We start from the raw sequence: 18,899 nt of genomic DNA on the forward strand, positions 1-18,899 counted from the left end.
TCCAAACATTCAAACACTATAATAAATCAATGTAACTAGAAATAGTTATATGCAGAAGTCATACGGTGTCTGAGAGCCAGTCAGGTGTGAGATCACTTCTCCCCCAATATCCCATAGTGGGAGTTAGATCTATTTTATTACTCTTGCTGTTGGTTCCAGAGTTAGAACTTTCCATGACTAATGGTAGGGCATTCTTGGTGGCAGGCTCAGGCATCTGGAACTTACACTTAGCACTTAGCAGTGGTCCAACAAAGCTTCACATCATAGGGTAAAACCTATTTGTTTGGCAAGACTTTTGATTTATGTTTGTATTAATAAAAAATGGGGGAAAGGGCTGTTAAACTGCAGGATGCTCTATAACATTCAGAGATATTTCATCAATTGATTGTTTTTCAGACATATAGTACTCAAATGACTGAACTAACAGCACCAATGTACATTTCTAAATATATTTCAGTGCTTTAGTCTGCATACCAATCGAAAAGGAAACTGGATCCCAAAAGACATTTCAGCTGCATGGTATCTGACAGCAAGTGAAACAGATTACATGAAAATCCAGAAGTGTGTTGCTCTGGATTTAATCCTCTTTAATGCAGCTGGGGTTTTCTCCATGTGATAGGCAATGATGATGAAGCAAATGGGCCACGCAAGGTTAGGTAACAATAAAATGTATGAAAAATGTCTGAGTTACTCAAATGTTCCTGCTCTATAAAATATTTAAAATGTTAACATTTTTCAAATGCTAAATACTTGTGAGCATTTCATACATTAAATCACTCAGAGCTAGTGAATGAGATCATCTGAATGATATTAATTATGGCCCACCAGGGATGTGTTTAGAGAAGTGAATCTTCAGATGATTATATTCCTGTTACAATCCTAAGAAGGACTAAAAAGAAAAGGAGTACTTGTGGCACCTTAGAGACTAACCAATTATTTTGAGCATGAGCTTTCGTGAGCTACAGCTCACTGCTCACGAAAGCTCATGCCCAAATAAATTGGTTAGCTCATGATCAAATAAATTGGTTAGTCTCTAAGGTGCCACAAGTACTCCTTTTCTTTTTGCGAATACAGTCTAACACGGCTGTTACTCTGAAACCTAAGAAGGACTGAGTACCTTCAACTCTCACACACTTTAGGACCTGTGGGAGTTCAGCAAGTGCTCAGCACTGCGAAGAACCAAGCTTACTTGAAAGAGAAGTGTCTTCTACCGTTAGAGAATATTTTCAAGGGACATGCCTATGCAAAGATCCTCTCTATATTACTCATGGAGATTTCAAAAGAACTGAAGCAATGGGAGTTCCCAACAGTTTCCACAAAATAATATCTGAGATGTTGTAAGTATTTACTTTACCAAGGATAGGTTAATATTGCAGTATCTCTGAAACTACGTTGTATTACACGTGGACATTTTAATGGTGACCACTATAGCTAGCCATTTTTTACTAAGCATCTGTGAGAATTCCAGTAATACAGCAAAGTCACTGATAAGATTTGCCTCTCTTAGGAAGGTAATATAGTCTTTACAAAACTTAGCATCACTGGCAATTGAGTCTGTAAAATAAGCTCAGAGTAGACACTACAGTGTCATTCTTGTCCTGTGTTTGGTGAAATCAGTCTCTCACTTTGAGGAGTTCCAACATAGAGTAAGCAATTTATGCAAGAATGAAAGTGGATTTTTTTAAGTGTCCAATAACGGGGAATGTCTGATTAAAGCTATGGAATGTCATTTAACGGAAAGGAAGCCAAAGATGCAAGTAAAATTTCCTGAGCCATGTCCCACAAAAGAGGCTCAGGCATGCAAATGGAGAAACCAAATGTGAAATTCAACCCAGAGATGAAGGAAGGGAAAGGGGATAGAGCAATGTTAGAGAGACCTTTGTGGCAGAAAAGTACACTTCTTGTTAGTTTCACTTAAAACTGATTTTCAGTCACAAGGCAAGAGAGATTTGATCTCATGGAGTTACGACATGCAGCATGAATATAATGATGTGTTTCATAATATTAATTGTGCAGAGAATGAAATACAGTAATATTGGAATGATTAATCAAGACTTCTATGCCAAGAAACATGCAACACAATGGGACACACCTAAAGGAGTAATTCTTATTGAAACAGGAAGAAATAATACCATGTAAATCTGGCCTCCCTCCTATATATATATATATATATAGGAAGAACTCACTTATATTTAATTGCATACCAGCTTTTAAGAGTTTTTTAACTTGTTGTCATTTCTACTCACCATTATGCAGAGAAAATTAAACGGCTGCTAACTTGTCATCTCTTGTACTTCAAAGCAGCAGGTCCAGGTGTAAATTCTAAACTTTTCATCTTGCTTTTCGAAGCAGGTGGCAGAGACTGATGTCTGGAAACTGAAACAGCTTCCAAATTCCTTCTTGCTGGTAGCTTCCATTTTCCTGTCTGCAGAATCCTTTGAGAGAAATCCACTTATTTGTGGATGACAGTGGTGATTTTCCAGTGCAGCCTCTTTAAGATATAGATGAAGTGAAGGATTCAGATTTTTCTTTCTGTTCTGTATGTAGTCTAGTTTCTGAGACTGTGTGCCCAAACACCTGCACTAATGAGGGTGTCCACCCTTCAATATTTATACATATCCTTCACTGAGGAAGAACTAACATCATTATATTTTTTCCCTTATTTTATTTCTTGGTCAGGATGGAAACTCAGCATTTTTACTAAACATTTAAACTTAAATTTTAATAGGTTTTCTCCCCTTATACATATCTTGATGGCTAGGTCAGAGCCAGCTTCAACACAACCGAGAGTTCCACATCCTCACTGGATCACAGAGAAAATGTCACAGTATATTTGGGTTACTTTGGCACCTTTATCTATAAGATAATAAACTTGGGACATTCTCAGAAGAACTAAGCAAAAAGAATTATTTTGGCATATGTATTCAACTATGGGAAGATATTTTCATTTCATACATTAGGTCCTTTGAAAATCAGCTGCCTGAATTGCCATGTATCTGGGCAAACCGAGTGCCAACTGTGTGTAAAAAAATGTAGCCTACCAATTCCCCGGACAACTGTGTTTCTATAAAACAAATAACCATCAGCCAGATTCTGCACTAGTATTTCCAGCTATTTTGCATGTGTATACATAAACTACAGAAGGTGCAAGGCAATTACCAGAGAAAAACTACCCAAGTCCTGTAGTGATGCCATGGAATAATCAGTACCTAATAATACTCATGTCCCAGATTAGATTAAACTAATTTTTTTAACACATTAAAGTTTTCATCTGTTTTTCCGCCCTCAGGGAATCACTGCAGAGCAGAGTTAAGGTTGTTCTGTTGAACTAACTGTACATTTCCATGCTTTTAAGTTGTTCGAATTTCTAAAAGTTAATCTGCACTCTGAATGTCCTGGTTTCCGTTGAGAGGATGGGGTGAAGGCAGGGCCAGCCTACAACATTTTGGCAACTGAGGCGGGGAGCTCAAATGGCGCCCCCATACCCCCTCGCTTGGACCAAAACTTTGAAAGGTCTCAATTCTGCCTTCTTCCTGTTCTACTCCTCTCATGGTACTGCTCTGCTACCTACCCCAATAAAGAAGAACTAACAACTTAAAATGCCTTGTTCAAAAATTTTAAGTAACACTTAACTTTCAAACGCCTGAACAGCAAATGTAACTTTTCTTGTCTGCATAGTAAACACTGGCATTTTTGTTTGTTTGAATAATCAAACTGGTGCTTTCTGTGCCTTCTTGGTTGCAAAGATTTGAACTGCTTTCTGAAGGTCCACAGTGTGGGCCAGCTCATGCTCTATTGAGATGGTTACAAGGCCAACCAGCCTCTCCTGTGTCATTGTGGAGCGTAGATGTGTTTTTATTAACTTCAGCTTGGAGAAGCTGCGTTCTCCACTGGCAACTCTTACAGGAAGTGTTAGAAGTATGCGCAGAGCAACAAAAGCATTTGGAAAGAGGATGGTCATCTTATTTGTGCACATATATTCCAGAACAGCCTTTGGAGTTGATCCTGCTGAAATGTATCTTGAAAGGGCTTTCAATTCATCACCTAAATCACTCGCATCAATATCGCGCACGTCATCATGTGTCAACACTGTCTCTAGAGCCCTGCATTGCTGGTGTAGGTCTTCTTCAGGTATAGTGAGGAGTTTTGGAATATCATACAACATCCCAGATATACTGCTGTGTTCCTTGAGCTGCATGAAACATTCTTCAACTGACTGTATTGCACAATCGAGCACCTGGTTAACAAATTCAACTTTGAATTGTTGTTTGGGGTCTCTTATGGGATTATCCCGTGCCTCGTAATCAAAATGTCTTCTTCTTCGGTGATTCTTGTATTCTTGAATGGGTGGGAAAATAGCTTCAGTGTTAAGTTCCTCTGCCCACTTCTGTGCACTCTTCAGAATGTTTTAAAATCCCTCATCTGACCGGTAAGACTGTAGGTATGACTTTGCTTTGTCCAGTTGTTCCATTGCTCCAGATATATCAAGGTCAACACCTTGGAGTCTCTTGCTTACATTTATTTCAAACAGTATGTCATGCCACAACACTAAGCCACACAGAAATTTCAAGTTATGTATGTTTCTGGTGATTCCATTTCCCTCAGCCACTGTTCTCCCACAAACAGTTCTTGTCATAGCATTATCCTCCATAATGGCAACTATGGCATCATCTATCTTCCCAATTTCATGTTTGATAGGCTTTATCTCCTCTACTTGTCTTTCCCATCGTGTGGCACTCAGTGGTTTCAGTGTCAGAGAGGATGTTCCCAGATGTTGCTTCAAAATTTGCCATCAAGGAGTTGATGCAGAGAAAAATACATAGATGCTTTGAATTACATTTAAAAATTCAGCAGCCTCACTAGAAGCTGATGCTGCATCACTGACCACCAAGTTCAATGAATGAGAACTGCATGGGACAAAAAAAGCTCAAGGGTTTAACTCTCGGATCTGTGTCTGCACTCCTCTGTTCTTTCCTCTCATGCTGGCACCATTATCGTAGCCCTGACCTCTCATGTCAGCTATTGCAATTCCCGTATCTTCCAGCTTTTTAAGAAGCACATTTGTCATACCAGCTCCTGTAGTATCATCAATGTCAATAAATTCTAGAAAATGCTCTTTGACAGTCACCATTGCAGGGACATTTGCACTAGGTTCTGTTGTTACAAAACGCACCATTAAAGTCATTTGTTCCGTATGGCTGATGTCAGGTGTGCAGTCCAGAATAACAGAGTAATATCTTGCTGACTTCAGATCTGCCACAATCTTCTGTTTGACTTTTGTTGCCAGTAGCTGTATGATCTCATTTTGAATTGTTTTTCCAATGTAGTGGTGTGTGTACAATTCTTGGGTGGTGACTCTTCTTTGATGCTCCTGGAGTACAGCATCAAACTCAGCCATCAGCTCCACAATTTTAAGGAAGTTTCCATTGTTTGGCACTGTAGCGGGGTGGTTACCCGCTCCTGCCCTGTGAGGCTTAAAAGCCAGCCCTGGGAGAGAGCCAGGGCTGAGGGCAAGAAAAGCTAGGCTGATGGGGGAAATGGCCGCAGCTGGGCCACGCCCCCATCAGGCCGCAGCTGGTCCTATAAAGGGGCTGCTAGGCTGAAGCTTAGCCGGAGTTTCTCTCTGTGTTCAGAGAGGGAAGGGCCTGGCTGCAGGGACCTGAGGGAGTACCTAGATTGGAGCAAGGCTGAGGGGGAAAGGCCAGGGGAGCTCTGGCTTGGAAAACCCCCAGGCTGCGAGGCCTAGATTAGGGCCTATTAGGTACTGGGGCTGCAAGGGGGCAGTTTACGGGTAGACAGAGGCAGCAGGTCCAAACCTCCTCGCCTGTGATGAGTGGCTGATACGCTGCAGTCTGCCCCGGGGAGTGGGGGCGAAGTAATGACTGGCAGTAGCCAAGACTGAGGTGAGGTGGGGGTAGTGGGTGGGGATTCCCAAGGGAGGGGAGACCCTCAGGGATTGTTGGAGTTCACTGCCAGGGGGCAGCACCCCAGTGGGAGAAGGCACTGGGTCCTGGGAGGGACTGGGGCCGGCGGTAAGGCGGATCACCAGATGGCAGAGGGCGCTCCAGAGGCTGACAAGCTAATTCCCAAGGACAACCAGCAGGAGGTGCCACCAGGTGAGTCCAGCTCTATTACAGGCACATACAGATGATCTGAAGTGCCACGCAGTGCTAGGTTTTGGGTAGCGAGCATTCTCACAATGGCAATGAGCCTTTTCAGAATATTTTGCTAGTAAAGAGACTCTGATGCAATCTTCTCTTGATGCTGATCATCTATGGTGGCCTTTAACCTTAGTCTCATCTCAAGCTCTTTCCACCTATGGAATGCTCTCTGGTGATTTACTGCCTTCTCATGGCATGCCAGATTTCTAGCCAGATTTTTCCAGTCCTTTGTTCCTGTAGAACCCAATGTGGCTGGAACATTACACTGGAAGAGTTTGCAACAAAAACAATATGCAGCATTCTGGGTTTTTAAGTACAAAAGCCATGGCCTCTTCACTTTGTCACCATTGGGGATTTCACGCCAGTAATGTGTTGGATGGAAAATTCTATTTTCATTGTCTTTGGGGAACATGAAGTTTTTCACTTGCTGTGGCCCATGCAGTACAAGGAAGTCCCTCAAGCTACTGCTCAAGTGGGTCCACAGTCCTGGATCATCTAGACTTAAGGAAATAAACGCAGCAGCAGCTGTTTCTTGCGCCTCCACCACACTGTTCTCTGATCTACACTTTTCTTCAGGAATGTGCATGGTTACATCCATTTGAGATGGAGATATGGATGCTGCAGTAGCTGCCAGCTCACCTGCACTCTGACTAACTGGAAGATCAGGCATCTCCTCACCACTCACATTCTCATTGGGGCCGGAAGGTTCACCGTGAACATTTGTATCTATGTATCTCAGCAGAGCTCCTTCCTGCTTAGATAGAAAAGTTTCCTTTGCTTGCTTTCTTTTTCTGAATGCTGTCCCACAGGGGCGTTTTCTTCTTTCACTCACGACTGCTGTTCTGTGCCAGCTACAGTGGCTCTCAACACTCAATTGAAGGGGACAAATAAGCAGGCTGGTAGCAGGGCCTGAATGAGGGAAGATATCAGCGTCTTAAGGGCCTAACTGGCTCCTTCAGTTGACTGCCTGTTCTCCTCAAGTGGGTTCAGGGAAAGAGCAGGAAACAGGAAGCTCCCTGAGAAGCTGGTGTTAATCAGTCCAGGCTCCTGGGGATTCTAGAGAGGTACATAAGAGGCTCCTCCTCCTGTCTCTCCCTGCAGCTCCTGCTGCTTTTTGTTATTTCCTCTCACCTTTTCTCCTGCCTGCCAGTTTTGTCTCTTGTGCCCTCCTTCCTCCAGCACAGCACTCCACTATCTCTGTGCATCTAGAGCAGAGAGAATACATCTGCACCAGCAGCAGACACAATTTTCTACACTCTGGGTCCTAGTGGCACCCCTCCACAGTCTGGCACCTGAGGCAGCCGCCTCAGTTCGCCTCATGGTAAGGCCAGCCCTGGGTGGAGGGGAAGGGCTACCATTTTCCATGACGGCAGGCTGTGTCTCCAATCCCACTGAAAAGAATAGAGGTAGCAGCCATTTTGAAAAAGGGGAAATCTTTGACTTTCTCTTCAAGAGATCATTATTCTTTGGTCACAGCTAAAGAAGAAATTTCAGCAATGAAAAATAGTGACAAAGAATTATGTTAATCCTAAAAAAACATTTCTTTAAATGCAGATAATGCATTAGACTTCCATGAGTTTTAACAATATGGGAAATTTTGAAGAATCTGTTATTTTGCCATTAAGATTATTCTGGATAACAAGGAATTAAATTTCATAAGGAACCCATTCTTGTAAATTCTCAAGAAATTCATTCTGTATTCAGTGCTGTAATTTTTGGGATCTGCTGTATTCTCCATATGTAATAAAATGCTTGAATCTCTGCCTTAAATGCAAAACTCATCTCAACCATAAGTTAATGCAACCGGCGCGTCTATAATAATTATAAAAACAACGAGGAGTCTGGTGGTACCTTAAAGCCTAACAGATTTATTTGGGCATAAGCTTTCATGGGTAAAAAACCCACTTCTCCAGATGCATGGAGTGAAAATTACAGATGCAGGCATAAATATACTAACACCTAATATAATTATGTGTACTCACAGTTGTATGTGCAATAAATATACTATAATGGCTGGGCAAAATGATTTGTCTGCAATTCTTTTTTAAAAATCTAGTATAGCGAAGGAATCATTCTTGTCTCTCAGGAAAACAGGGTCAAAAGGTATATATTGTATATAATAAAAATTTTTAATCTGCAGTATCATTTATATGATCAAGTGAGTCATTCTGGTCTGCTCTCTCCCGTTTATAGTTATGAAAAGTTTCAACATCTGTAATTAATCTCTCCTGAAGAGACAAAAGAAATTCATTGTTCACTCAATGCCATTTTTAAATTTTTTCGTAGTATAAGGAGGGATTTTTGCCAGATTTTTCTGCTTTTGACTAAGAAAAAAACAACAAATTTTTATACACTGGGTCACATTTCCAATTTGGCTCTCTGCATCATGCTGTCTTAACCACAATGCTTATCCTTGTGATCAACAGGAGGGATAGGAAGGTAGTATAACTACTGGGGCTACTCCCTAGAGTGCCAGTAGCGTGCCAGGTGTACTGCGACTTGTAGATGCTTCAGCAACAAGTCTTGTAGGCACTAGTCTTGGTAGGTCCCAATAATGACTCAGATGTATGGCTAAGGAAAGGTTGTTTTACTATGGATGGCAGGAAAGGGAAAGGTTGCAAATACCCTAGCTATGGAGGCTTAAACTATTTCAGTTCAAAGTGAACAATAGCAGTTCTTGTTTGGACTACACCAGGGGCCCAAACAAGAGTCAGGACTCTTCAGGCCTAGTGTCTCCAGTCCAGCCTCTATTTCAAGCAAATAGGCACAAATATGTTTCCAGGCCAGGCTCATTGGGGCCCATCTGCACTGGTTCCCCTGTCCAACCACTGCTGCTCCATCCTAAGTCACACACAGATCTGCACACAACTGTAATGTCCAGCAGTCACATCCTGTTCCACATGCAGCTCTCTCCGCAATTCCTGGGACTTCCCTGCAGCTCCTGCGCTGCCATGTGCCCTCTGCTTCTCAAACAGGGCCCAGCTATGTCCTGGTTCATGACCTTTCCCCTTACATGACCCAAAGGAAGGGGATGTGCTGCAAGGAGGAGGAGGCTAACGGGAATTGTAGTCCCCTGCCTAGCAGATTCATCACACAGACAGATACATACACACAAACTTCACTGAAATTTGCAGCTGTGCAGACTATTGTACTTGATCATCCATAGTTCCTCAAACTGGCTTCAGTTCAAGTTCCCCCAACCTCCAAGAACAAGCAGTGGTTTCCCATGTTACTTTCATGCCCTCAACCATTCATAAAAACTTTTAGTGAATTTTCATTTTGCTGTGATTGAACATTCACTAGTCTTTTTTCAAGCTGCTATTCATGGTGTATTTTGAGTTTGAACATGGTTTGCTGAGAAAGGTTAAATGGTGTAAGTCATATGATAGAGGTCACATGGTGACTCTCCTTGTATTCTCAACTGGTAGAGCCTATTTGATGTGACTAGAAAGGTCATGAGTTCAGTAGATGCTATTTTCACTTTTTCTATTAGAAAGAAAAATTGTCTTTTAGTAGACTTCCCTTATCTACTGTACAGTAGTTGGAAAAATTGGGGTGAAGATGTTTCCTCCCAGCCCCTGCATCTAACTGATTCTGGCAGCCCGTGTCTAGAACTATAGTATCTTCAGAAATTTCCCTAGTTACTTGCAACTGTCTCATTATTATTTTTATATTTTGGCATATATATTCATATTATTCTCTTATTGCATCAGAGTTGAGGTCTAATCTCTGAGTGTTGCTGGCAGAGGTCTAAACACTTTTTCTATAATTCCCTCAGCTATTGAAACACTCTCTCATTATTACTTTATATTTTGGCTCATATAATAACTATAACTCAGTTTTACATGGGGAAATTTGTTACCCTGAAATCAGAGATTTGTTCTTGCATTACCACTGATGTCTCATCCACTTTCAGGTCCAGTGAACCAATGCAAGCATCCATTAACTAATCAAAACTGAATCTTGCTTATTGGCTCACAACAAGGAGATAACTATAGAGATATCTGAGCCATTAGCAATTATCTTCGAAAAGTCATGGAAGACAGGTGAGATTCCAGAGGATTGGAAAAGGGGCAAATATAGTGCCAATCTATAAAAGGGGGAATAAGGACAACCCAGGGAATTACAGACCAATCATTTTAACTTCAGTACCCAGTAAGATAATAGAGCAAATACTTAAGCAATCAATTTGCAGACACCTAGAAATAATAAGGTGGTAAGTAACAGTCGACGTGGATTTGTCATGAACAAATTGTGCCGAACGAACCTAATAGCTTTCTTTCACAGGATAACAAGCTTTGTGGATAGGGGCAAGCAGTAGATATGGTATATCTTGACTTTAGTAAGACTTTTGATACTGTCTCACATGACCGTCTCATAAACAAACTAGGGAAATACAACCTATGGAGCTACTATAAGGTGGGTGCATAACTGGTCAGAAAACTGGTCCCAAAGGGTAATCACCAGTGGTTCACAGTCAAGCTGGAAGGGCATATCGAGTGGGATCTCACAGGGCTCAGATCTGGGTCTGGTTCTGTTCAATATCTTCAACAATGATTTAGATAATGGCATAGAGAATACACTTATAAAGTTTGCAGACAATACCAAGCTGGGAGGGGTTGGAGGTGCTTTGGAGGATAGGATTAAAATTCAAAATGATCTGGACAAAATGGAGAAATGATCTGAAGTAAATAGGATGTAATTCAACAAGAAAAAATGCAAAGTACTCCACTTAGGAAGGAACAATCAGTTGCACCCATGCAAAATGGGAAATGACTGCCTAAGAAGTAGTACTGCAGAAAAGTATTTGGCGTCATAGTGGATCACAAGCTAAATATGAGTCAACAGTGTAACACTGATGCATAAAAAGCAATCATCATTCTGTAATGTATTAGCAGGTGTGTTGTAAGCAAGACACAAGAAGTAATTCTTCCGCTCTACTCCATGCTTGTTAGGCCTCAACTGGAACATTGTGTCCAGTTCTGGGTGCCACGTTTCAGGAAAGATGTTGACAGATTGGAGAAAGTCCAGAGAAAAGCAACAAAAATAATTTAATATCTAGAAAATGTGACCTATGAGGGAAGATTAAAAAAATTGAGTTTGTTCAGTCTGGAGAAGAGAAGACTGAGGGGAGACACGACAACAGTTTTCAACATAAAAGATTGTTACAAGAAGGAGGGAGAAAAATTGTTTTCTTTAACCTCTGAGGATAGGACAAGAAGCAATGGGCTTAAATTGCAGCAAGGGCAGTTTGGAATGGACATTAGGAAAAATTTCCTGTCAGGGTGGTTAAGCACTGGAAGAAATTACCGAGAGAAGTTGTGAAATCTCAGTCATTAGAGATTTTTAAGAGCAGATTAGACACACACCTGTCAGGGATGGTCTAGATCAGTGGTGGGCTACCTGCAGCCCATCAGGGTAATGCGCTGGCAGGCCGCAAGACAGCTTGTTTACATCGACCGTCCGCAGGCACAGCCACCCACAGCTCCCAGTGGCTGCAGTTCGCCGTTCCTGGCCAATGAGAGCTCCGGGAAGTGGTGCGTGCCTGACGGCCATGTGCATCCCGCAGGCCGCAGGTTGCCCACCACTGATCTAGATAATATTTAGTCCTGCCATGAGTGCAGGGGACTGGACTAGATGACCTCTCAAGGTCCCTTCCAGGCCTATGATTCTGTAAGATTTTGCTATAGGGGAAAAATGGCTTTATTGAAATGAAAATATTTTTTAACTTAGTGACTGACTAATCCATGTGCTCAGATACCATATTACTAAGCCATACTCTTGCAAGATTTTGGATTTTTCTTCATTTGCCTTTTAGAGGCAAAATCTCAAATAATGCAAGGGTCGGGTCCTGTCAAATTTAAGGCCGTGCTTCACTCTTTACCTGATCCCCAGATTCTAATCTGTATCTGATCTGGATCCAAAGACCATCTCATTAGCCCACCTCTAGTTTGCAAAATTCTACTTAAACAATATTCTAGGCAGGATAAGCTGTCATGTTTTTTTATTTGTATTTTGTCATGTTTGTATTTGTCATGTTTTTTATTTGTATTTTATTTTTTCAAAATTAAATAAATTAAAAACAGGTAAAAACTATTCTGTTTCCTGAAGTCTTTTATGCTCTTTACACATAATATAGAGCTTATGGAGCACCATGGTTACTGTGATGGAAATGTAGCAAAGGTAAGTTAATGATACTTACATTAATCATTCTTAGGCATTGGGTTTTTAGTAAAGGAACAAGAATTCTGTTCCTAAAGAATTTTGAGATTGCAACTTGTGTTTTCATTCTGCATTAGAAGAAAACAGACTTATTTATTTTGGTGGAAATCAGAGAGAGAGAGAGTGCCCAGAGTAGCCAATAGCCCAGGACTGTACTCAGTGCACTCACTTAGACCTCCTACATTCCAGGAGTGTGCACTCACAACTGTTATTCTGTCACTCTTGCTATCTGGCCCAGTGAATAACTATGGATACATAGTGCAACAGTTCCAATGGGGGGGAAGAAGAGAGAGAGAGAGACTCTGACTGTATGGCCTGGTGGTTACTGCTCCTGCCTGAGATATGTGAGGCCCAGGTGAATTCCCTAACCACTGGGCTATCAGCTATTCTGGGGTCTATCTTTCTCTTGAAACGGATACATTTCCACAACATTTTGGTTTTGATGGATCAGCGTTTTCAGATGAAAAAGCTGTTTTGTCCAAAAATTCCCAACCCACTCTAATTTTTAGTAGTTGGCTGATCCCATAAGCAAGTAAAAATAAGAACCAGCAGCAAATCTAAAAACAAGGTTATGAAGATCAAGGTACTACAGTTTACAATTATGTTTGAATGTTTTATTCTGGCATATAGATTCTGATTCTTCATCATGACATTAATTATGACAACAGAGCTAGTATGTACTAAAACCAAATCAAATGGTCATGACTTTTTAAAAACTGTATATGGATTGCTATCATGTGGTCCTTGGGTAACAAACCTAGGGTATCCTTTATATTCTAGACCATTTTTCCATTGTGATGAGATCTCTTCAGCTGCTGTTTTAATGAAGGTTAGGGTTAAGCTTGCTTTCATCACTGATGCTATAATTAGTATGTCTGTTTTTCTATGGTTTCAGCTGAACCATATGGTTATCTAATGCTAACAAGACCCAAGGTATTTTAGATTCTGTATATTGTTTCCTGTCTGGCTTCTGGATTCCTAATTTTCTACAGCACTTCTTTTCCTGCTTGTATAAGGAAGGAAAGGGAAATCAAAGCCTGTGTTTATTATGCTTCCTGAGGATTAATGTTCCCTTATGGAAAGGTTTGCAAACCTCTGTTTTTGACTATGCTTCCATCTTGTTTTTTCTGCAAAAGAATATGCCCTAAGTGTCACAAACAGACTGTTCAAGATCTCTTCTGTTTTTGCTAGAATATTCTGATTGGATGTTTTGACTGGATGAGATGTCCAGAGATATTAACAGTTCATAATACTCAACTGATAGTGAAATGACAATAACAGACACTTTTTGTTATATGTCCACAATGTGCTACATACTGTACAAATATAAAAGGTATCGTCTCTGCCCCAATTTAAAAACACAAGACAGAAAGACAATGCAGGGAGGCAGGGAGAGGAGTTACAAAAGAAAGTGACCAAGGAGATGATTGGCCAGATCCTCTTAATGCAATATTTAACACAATGGTTGGGAGATCTATATTTTTTTCCCAGTTATGTCCTTGATGTAAAGGCATAGCAGCCAGCTAGTTTCTTGTAGGCATCATTGTAGAAGTAGCTATAGGAGGACAGATTTGTGAAACAGAACAGGTAAGGCATTCCATACATAGATGAATGGAAGACAGCGTGGAGATAACTGTGGGAGAATAGACAAATGGTTTGTCAAATTAGTGGTGCATGGGACAATGAGGAAAGAGCAAATAAGTAGGGAAGGAAAGAATTAGCTAGGGGTTTGAAGCCTGAACTTGATGCAGTGGAGAACAGGAAGCCACTGGAAGAATTCAAAGCAGGGAGTTATATGGTCAGAGTGAGTGGCAAGGAAGATTATATTAGTGGTTGCATGTAGCCTGGTGGGCTGGGTGGCCAGTTTGGATGTCAGGAAGCCCAGAGAACATGAGATTACAGAAGTCAAGAGGCAACATCATGAGAGTTGAAACAAGAGTGTTGCTGTAGAGATAAAAAGATGAATAGGTCTTACATATGTTATTGACAAAGCCGCAGCAGGATTTGGATATTGTTTAGATGGGTGGGAAAAGGGGAAGGGTGGAGTCAAAGATGACCCCCAGGTTATGGGCCTGGTTCTGAGTCAGAGGGAGAATAGTGGTGAGATGCAGTTTTGGAAGAATGTAGACAATGTATCAGGAGTGGATAAGAACATTTCTGAGTCATCAGCATAGAGCTTAGAGTTGAAGCCAGAGGAGATATAAAGTAAAACTAGGAAGGAACCAGTGAGTCAGTGATATTCAAACAGGCACTGGGCAAGAGGAAAAGGAGGCGGCAGAGCTGCCAAAAGACTTGCTGAAGGAATGGCCAGACAGGTTAGAGAATCAAGAGAGGATAGTATAATAAAAATCCCGAGGACAACATGTTTAGATGGAGGGGATGATCAACAGTGTCAAAAGGTAGACAGAAGGATAAGGATGGAGCAAAGAGACTCTGAAATTTGGCAAGAAAAATGTTAAAAGTTTTAGTGAGAGCATCTTCAATCAAATGAAGCAGTGGGGAAGCCAGACTGGATGGAATCCAAGATGGAATTAGGGAAGAGGAAGTCAACGCAACATGAAGTACAGCTTTTTCGTTTTGCTGGCCACTCTGAAAAACTGAACAAAGCTAGTTACAGATCGAACAGAAATCTTGCCAAATGAAAAGTGGAAAAAAGATTTCAGCTGAAGAAAATGAAATATTCTCTTGATTTTTGAGCATTTTAAAACATTTTTAAATTTAAAAATATAAAAAAAATTAACAGTCATTTGGAATAAAAAACTTGAAATGTTTCAGTCTGAACATTTTAAAATGAAACACTCTGATTTTTGGATTTTTTAAAGGTTTTTTTTTGTTTGAACAATTTTGGTAAAATCAATATGAATTGTGCCACTGAAACTACAATTTTTTCCCTCTGGAAAAAGGTTTTGATTAAAACTTTTTGCCCAGCTCTAGGGGCAAAACCTGTCAATCTCCCCTCCCCCAATAAAAAAAGAAGAAGAAAACCCTCTCTCCTCCTCTCCTGTGACTATTATTGAGGTTTGTTGCCTACTCTCCACCCTTGCCAGCAAAACGAAAAAGCTGTACCTCACACAGCTCTACTTGCCAGTCTTCTCTCTGAAGAAGTCAGTGAGATTTTGCACAGAGGAGCAAGGGCGATCACATCAATAGTCCTCTTAATTATTCTTCAAAAGGACTGTAAACTTAAGAGTTAATGCTTTATTTCTTAGAAATAGTTTTCTCAGAATGTTGCTGTAATATTTGGTTTTGCTTTACTGTCTCCTTTGGGTCTAATTTTTTACTGTTTTAGTACTGTGGTTTCAGTGCCAATGTCAATATGAAGACAGGAGCATTTCCAGTTTGACAGGTCAGAAAGTCATATAAATCCAGGGCTTCTTGTTGGAAGCTGAACCAGTGGGCCAGCCCAGATGTTTTTACAATGACTATATTGATGGAAGACAGTAAACAGACATATCAGACACTAATTGGAGTATGGAAAGAAATACCTACTCCAGCTCTCACTGTTCTAAATTTCATTTTGGAACTTGACTTCAGAGCTAGAAACCAGCTTTGTAGTCACTTAACCTTAGCCTTAACGTACTTGACAATGTCAGGGCAGAGATGAAGTCCTGAGATATGGAGGCAGATGGGGAGCTTCTGTGGTGGCATTGAAATGTAGGGATTTTAATTGTAATGGTTCTATCATGTCCTATACGAGCTCATTAATTCAATAATGTGTTCAATTAAATATATTAATGTAAATTGTGTAGAACTCATTTTCACATATTAGTGCCTCATGTGATGTTTAGAACAATCCTTTTACTATTTATTTATCTCAACAGATCCCTGCAAATACCAGGGTTAATATCTAAAAGATTCAAGAGCCCATTTTTATTTTTAAAATTCCAACATCTTCTATTTTTAATTCCTCAGGTTGACCATCGTTTTTCAGAACTTTGTCAAGGAGCAAGCAATTTACAGATGAGAGAGACAACAGTCACAGGTTCTATACTAGAAGATTTCAACAATGAAAATCAACAGGGACTGAGACTGCAGAGCAAAGCACAGTGATATTCAGCTAAGAATCATATTCATGTCTTGACACTGGGTATGACAAGTCAGATTCCACCAAAAATTGGTGAATTAAAATAGGACTTCTTTATTAAGGAAAGGACTCTACATGCTTTTTGTGATTTCAAAAATGACAAGCTTTTTTGCCATTCTTGACTTGTCTCAGACTCACCTTGGCTTCCCCACTCTTCTACTTTGAAAGGAGCCCTTTGCCAGCACTGTGTTTTCCAACTAAAAGTAACCCAAGGTGCTTTCATTTGCAGAAGTTTCATCAAATACAATGACTGCAATGAAGAAAGAGATCCTGTAAAACCCGAGGGCAGTGAAGATTCCCATGAGCGTGCAACCAACTTGCTAGATCTTCTGACCAAGAACAAAGCATCCAGTTGTGTCTAACATCATTCATTGTGATGCACAAGACATGCACTCCATGGTCCATGTTGCTCCAGAGACTGCACAGGAACTATTCAGTTTCCACATAGATGAAGGAAGGTGACAAAGTATTATGGAAGAATTTGAAAACTGCTCCAGTTGCAGCATGAAACATTCCCATATCCAGAATGAAGTAACTGATGTGTCTTACTGTTTTAGAGGCAGCATTTTTAGTTTAAGCTGATGTAACTGCAGATGCTGCTCTGACAGAAAAGAACACTGGGAGTAAGGGGATTTGGTGTACTCCAGCACTGAGCAGCCATAATAATTATACAGTAGAGTTTCACTGCTTCTCCCTCTGCAGCTATGTATCTGCTTACAGAGCGTATAGAGTGTATATATGCTGCATGCACGCCCACCTAGCACAGGTCTAAATAGTAGTGTAGTGCTTAAGCAAGTACGGACCTGCCAAAATCTTTCAGTATGTACCCCTACACAGCTCTTTAAAACTGAGTCAACAGTGTAACACTGTTGCAAAAAAGCAAACATGTATTAGCAGGAGTGTTATAAGCCTTAAGTGCAGGGGACTGGACTAGAATACCTCTCAAAGCCCCTTCCAGTCCCCTGATTCTACACACCCAAGCAGTGCCTACACGTCTACACTGCTATTTTTAGCAGCCTGTGTTTCACTGTGGCATGTAACTACACATACTCTACATGCCGCTGCAAGTGTGGACAAAGCTTGTATGTGCTTTATTTGGACACTCCGATTCTAGCTTTGGACTACTAGTTCCCTGAAGAAAAACCAGGATTCAGCTTGCTGAAGCAGTCTCTCTCCCATGGAACTAAATGGCTTTCAAGAAACTTTGAAAAATATTCAGACTATATATTCATTCAAACATATTTTCAAAGCAGCCACTTAGTTAAAGAATGGACCAATTGGACTGGCAAAGGAATAGACATAGATAACATAGGCTAGACAGACATTTTGGAGCACACCAATCTTGATCTTCCAGTCACAAACATGCATGAATCTAACATTCCTTCAGCCCTCTGCCCAGAGTCAAGATGTGGCTTTGATTGATATCAGATGTCAAGTGGTCAAATGAACTGTATTTGAGTATTCATCAGAAGAAGATTGAGCCAAAGGACAAGTTATAAATGTATCTGGATTTAGAACAAGCCAACTTCAATTACTCTTTTAGGAATCAACTTGTATAGAAGTTAAAAACTGTGCTACATTTACAAACCTCATTAGGCTAATGTTCTGTTGAACAATGGATATCAATTGTTTCTTGATTAGAATCTTTGTGCCTGGCAACAAATGTAGGGGAGGCAGAAGTATTAGCACATAGCTTTTTATTTTTTAACCTTTCCTGAACAATATGAATTACTAACCAATGTCAGATTCTGCAAACCCTTATGCACAGGCTTAACTTTACACACAATAAGCATATACCTAGCTATTTGCAGGATCTTGCTCTCAAGTTTCTCATTTACTGAGAATTCTAAAATGATCTCACTAGATAATAAACTATCTCTGTGCAGTATTTATTCATTAAGTAATTTTAGTTTCACAAATTCCTTCTTCCCCCTGTATTTTTATTTCCAGCTGATGTCCTTTATTTCTATAAGACTCAAGAGTTAGTGAAATCCTGGCCCCATTAAAGTCAACAGGAATTTTGCCACTGACATAAGGAGGACCAGGATTACACTCTTAGATATGAAATAAAATGGCTAAATACTTCTTAGAATTTTACTGGACTGAATCCAGCATAGCTAAAGTAGGGATCAAAGCAAATGACAAGTGCTGGAGTAGTGATGCATTCAATATGATTTTAATGCCTATGGTATGGTTTTGGAATGTCCATTTGTACATAAATTCCAGGACAAAGGAGTTCAAAGAGCTAATGCAGTTTTGAACAGCAGAGTGAGTTCTCTTTGGATCCTAACATTTTCCTGCAAAGGCTTCTAAGTGATGTGGCTACATTAGTAAAACAGTGGAACAATTTGAGTGAAGAGTTCATTTAACAGATAAAAAATTGATCCTTCAAAAACAAAAAAGCATCTAAAGGCTTAACATTATCAACTGGT

The 18,899-nt window shown here is 40.4% G+C and overlaps 1 long non-coding RNA gene across 1 annotated transcript in view; it reads right to left on the minus strand.

The window, feature by feature from the left end:
• LOC141985960 (uncharacterized) overlaps positions 1–18,899 on the minus strand; it is a 203,346-nt gene that overhangs the window by 184,075 nt on the left and 372 nt on the right. The gene's annotated exons all lie outside the window — the stretch shown is intronic.

This window comes from Natator depressus, chromosome 4 (assembly GCF_965152275.1).
Source record: "Natator depressus isolate rNatDep1 chromosome 4, rNatDep2.hap1, whole genome shotgun sequence".
Taxonomy (NCBI): domain Eukaryota; kingdom Metazoa; phylum Chordata; order Testudines; family Cheloniidae; genus Natator; species Natator depressus.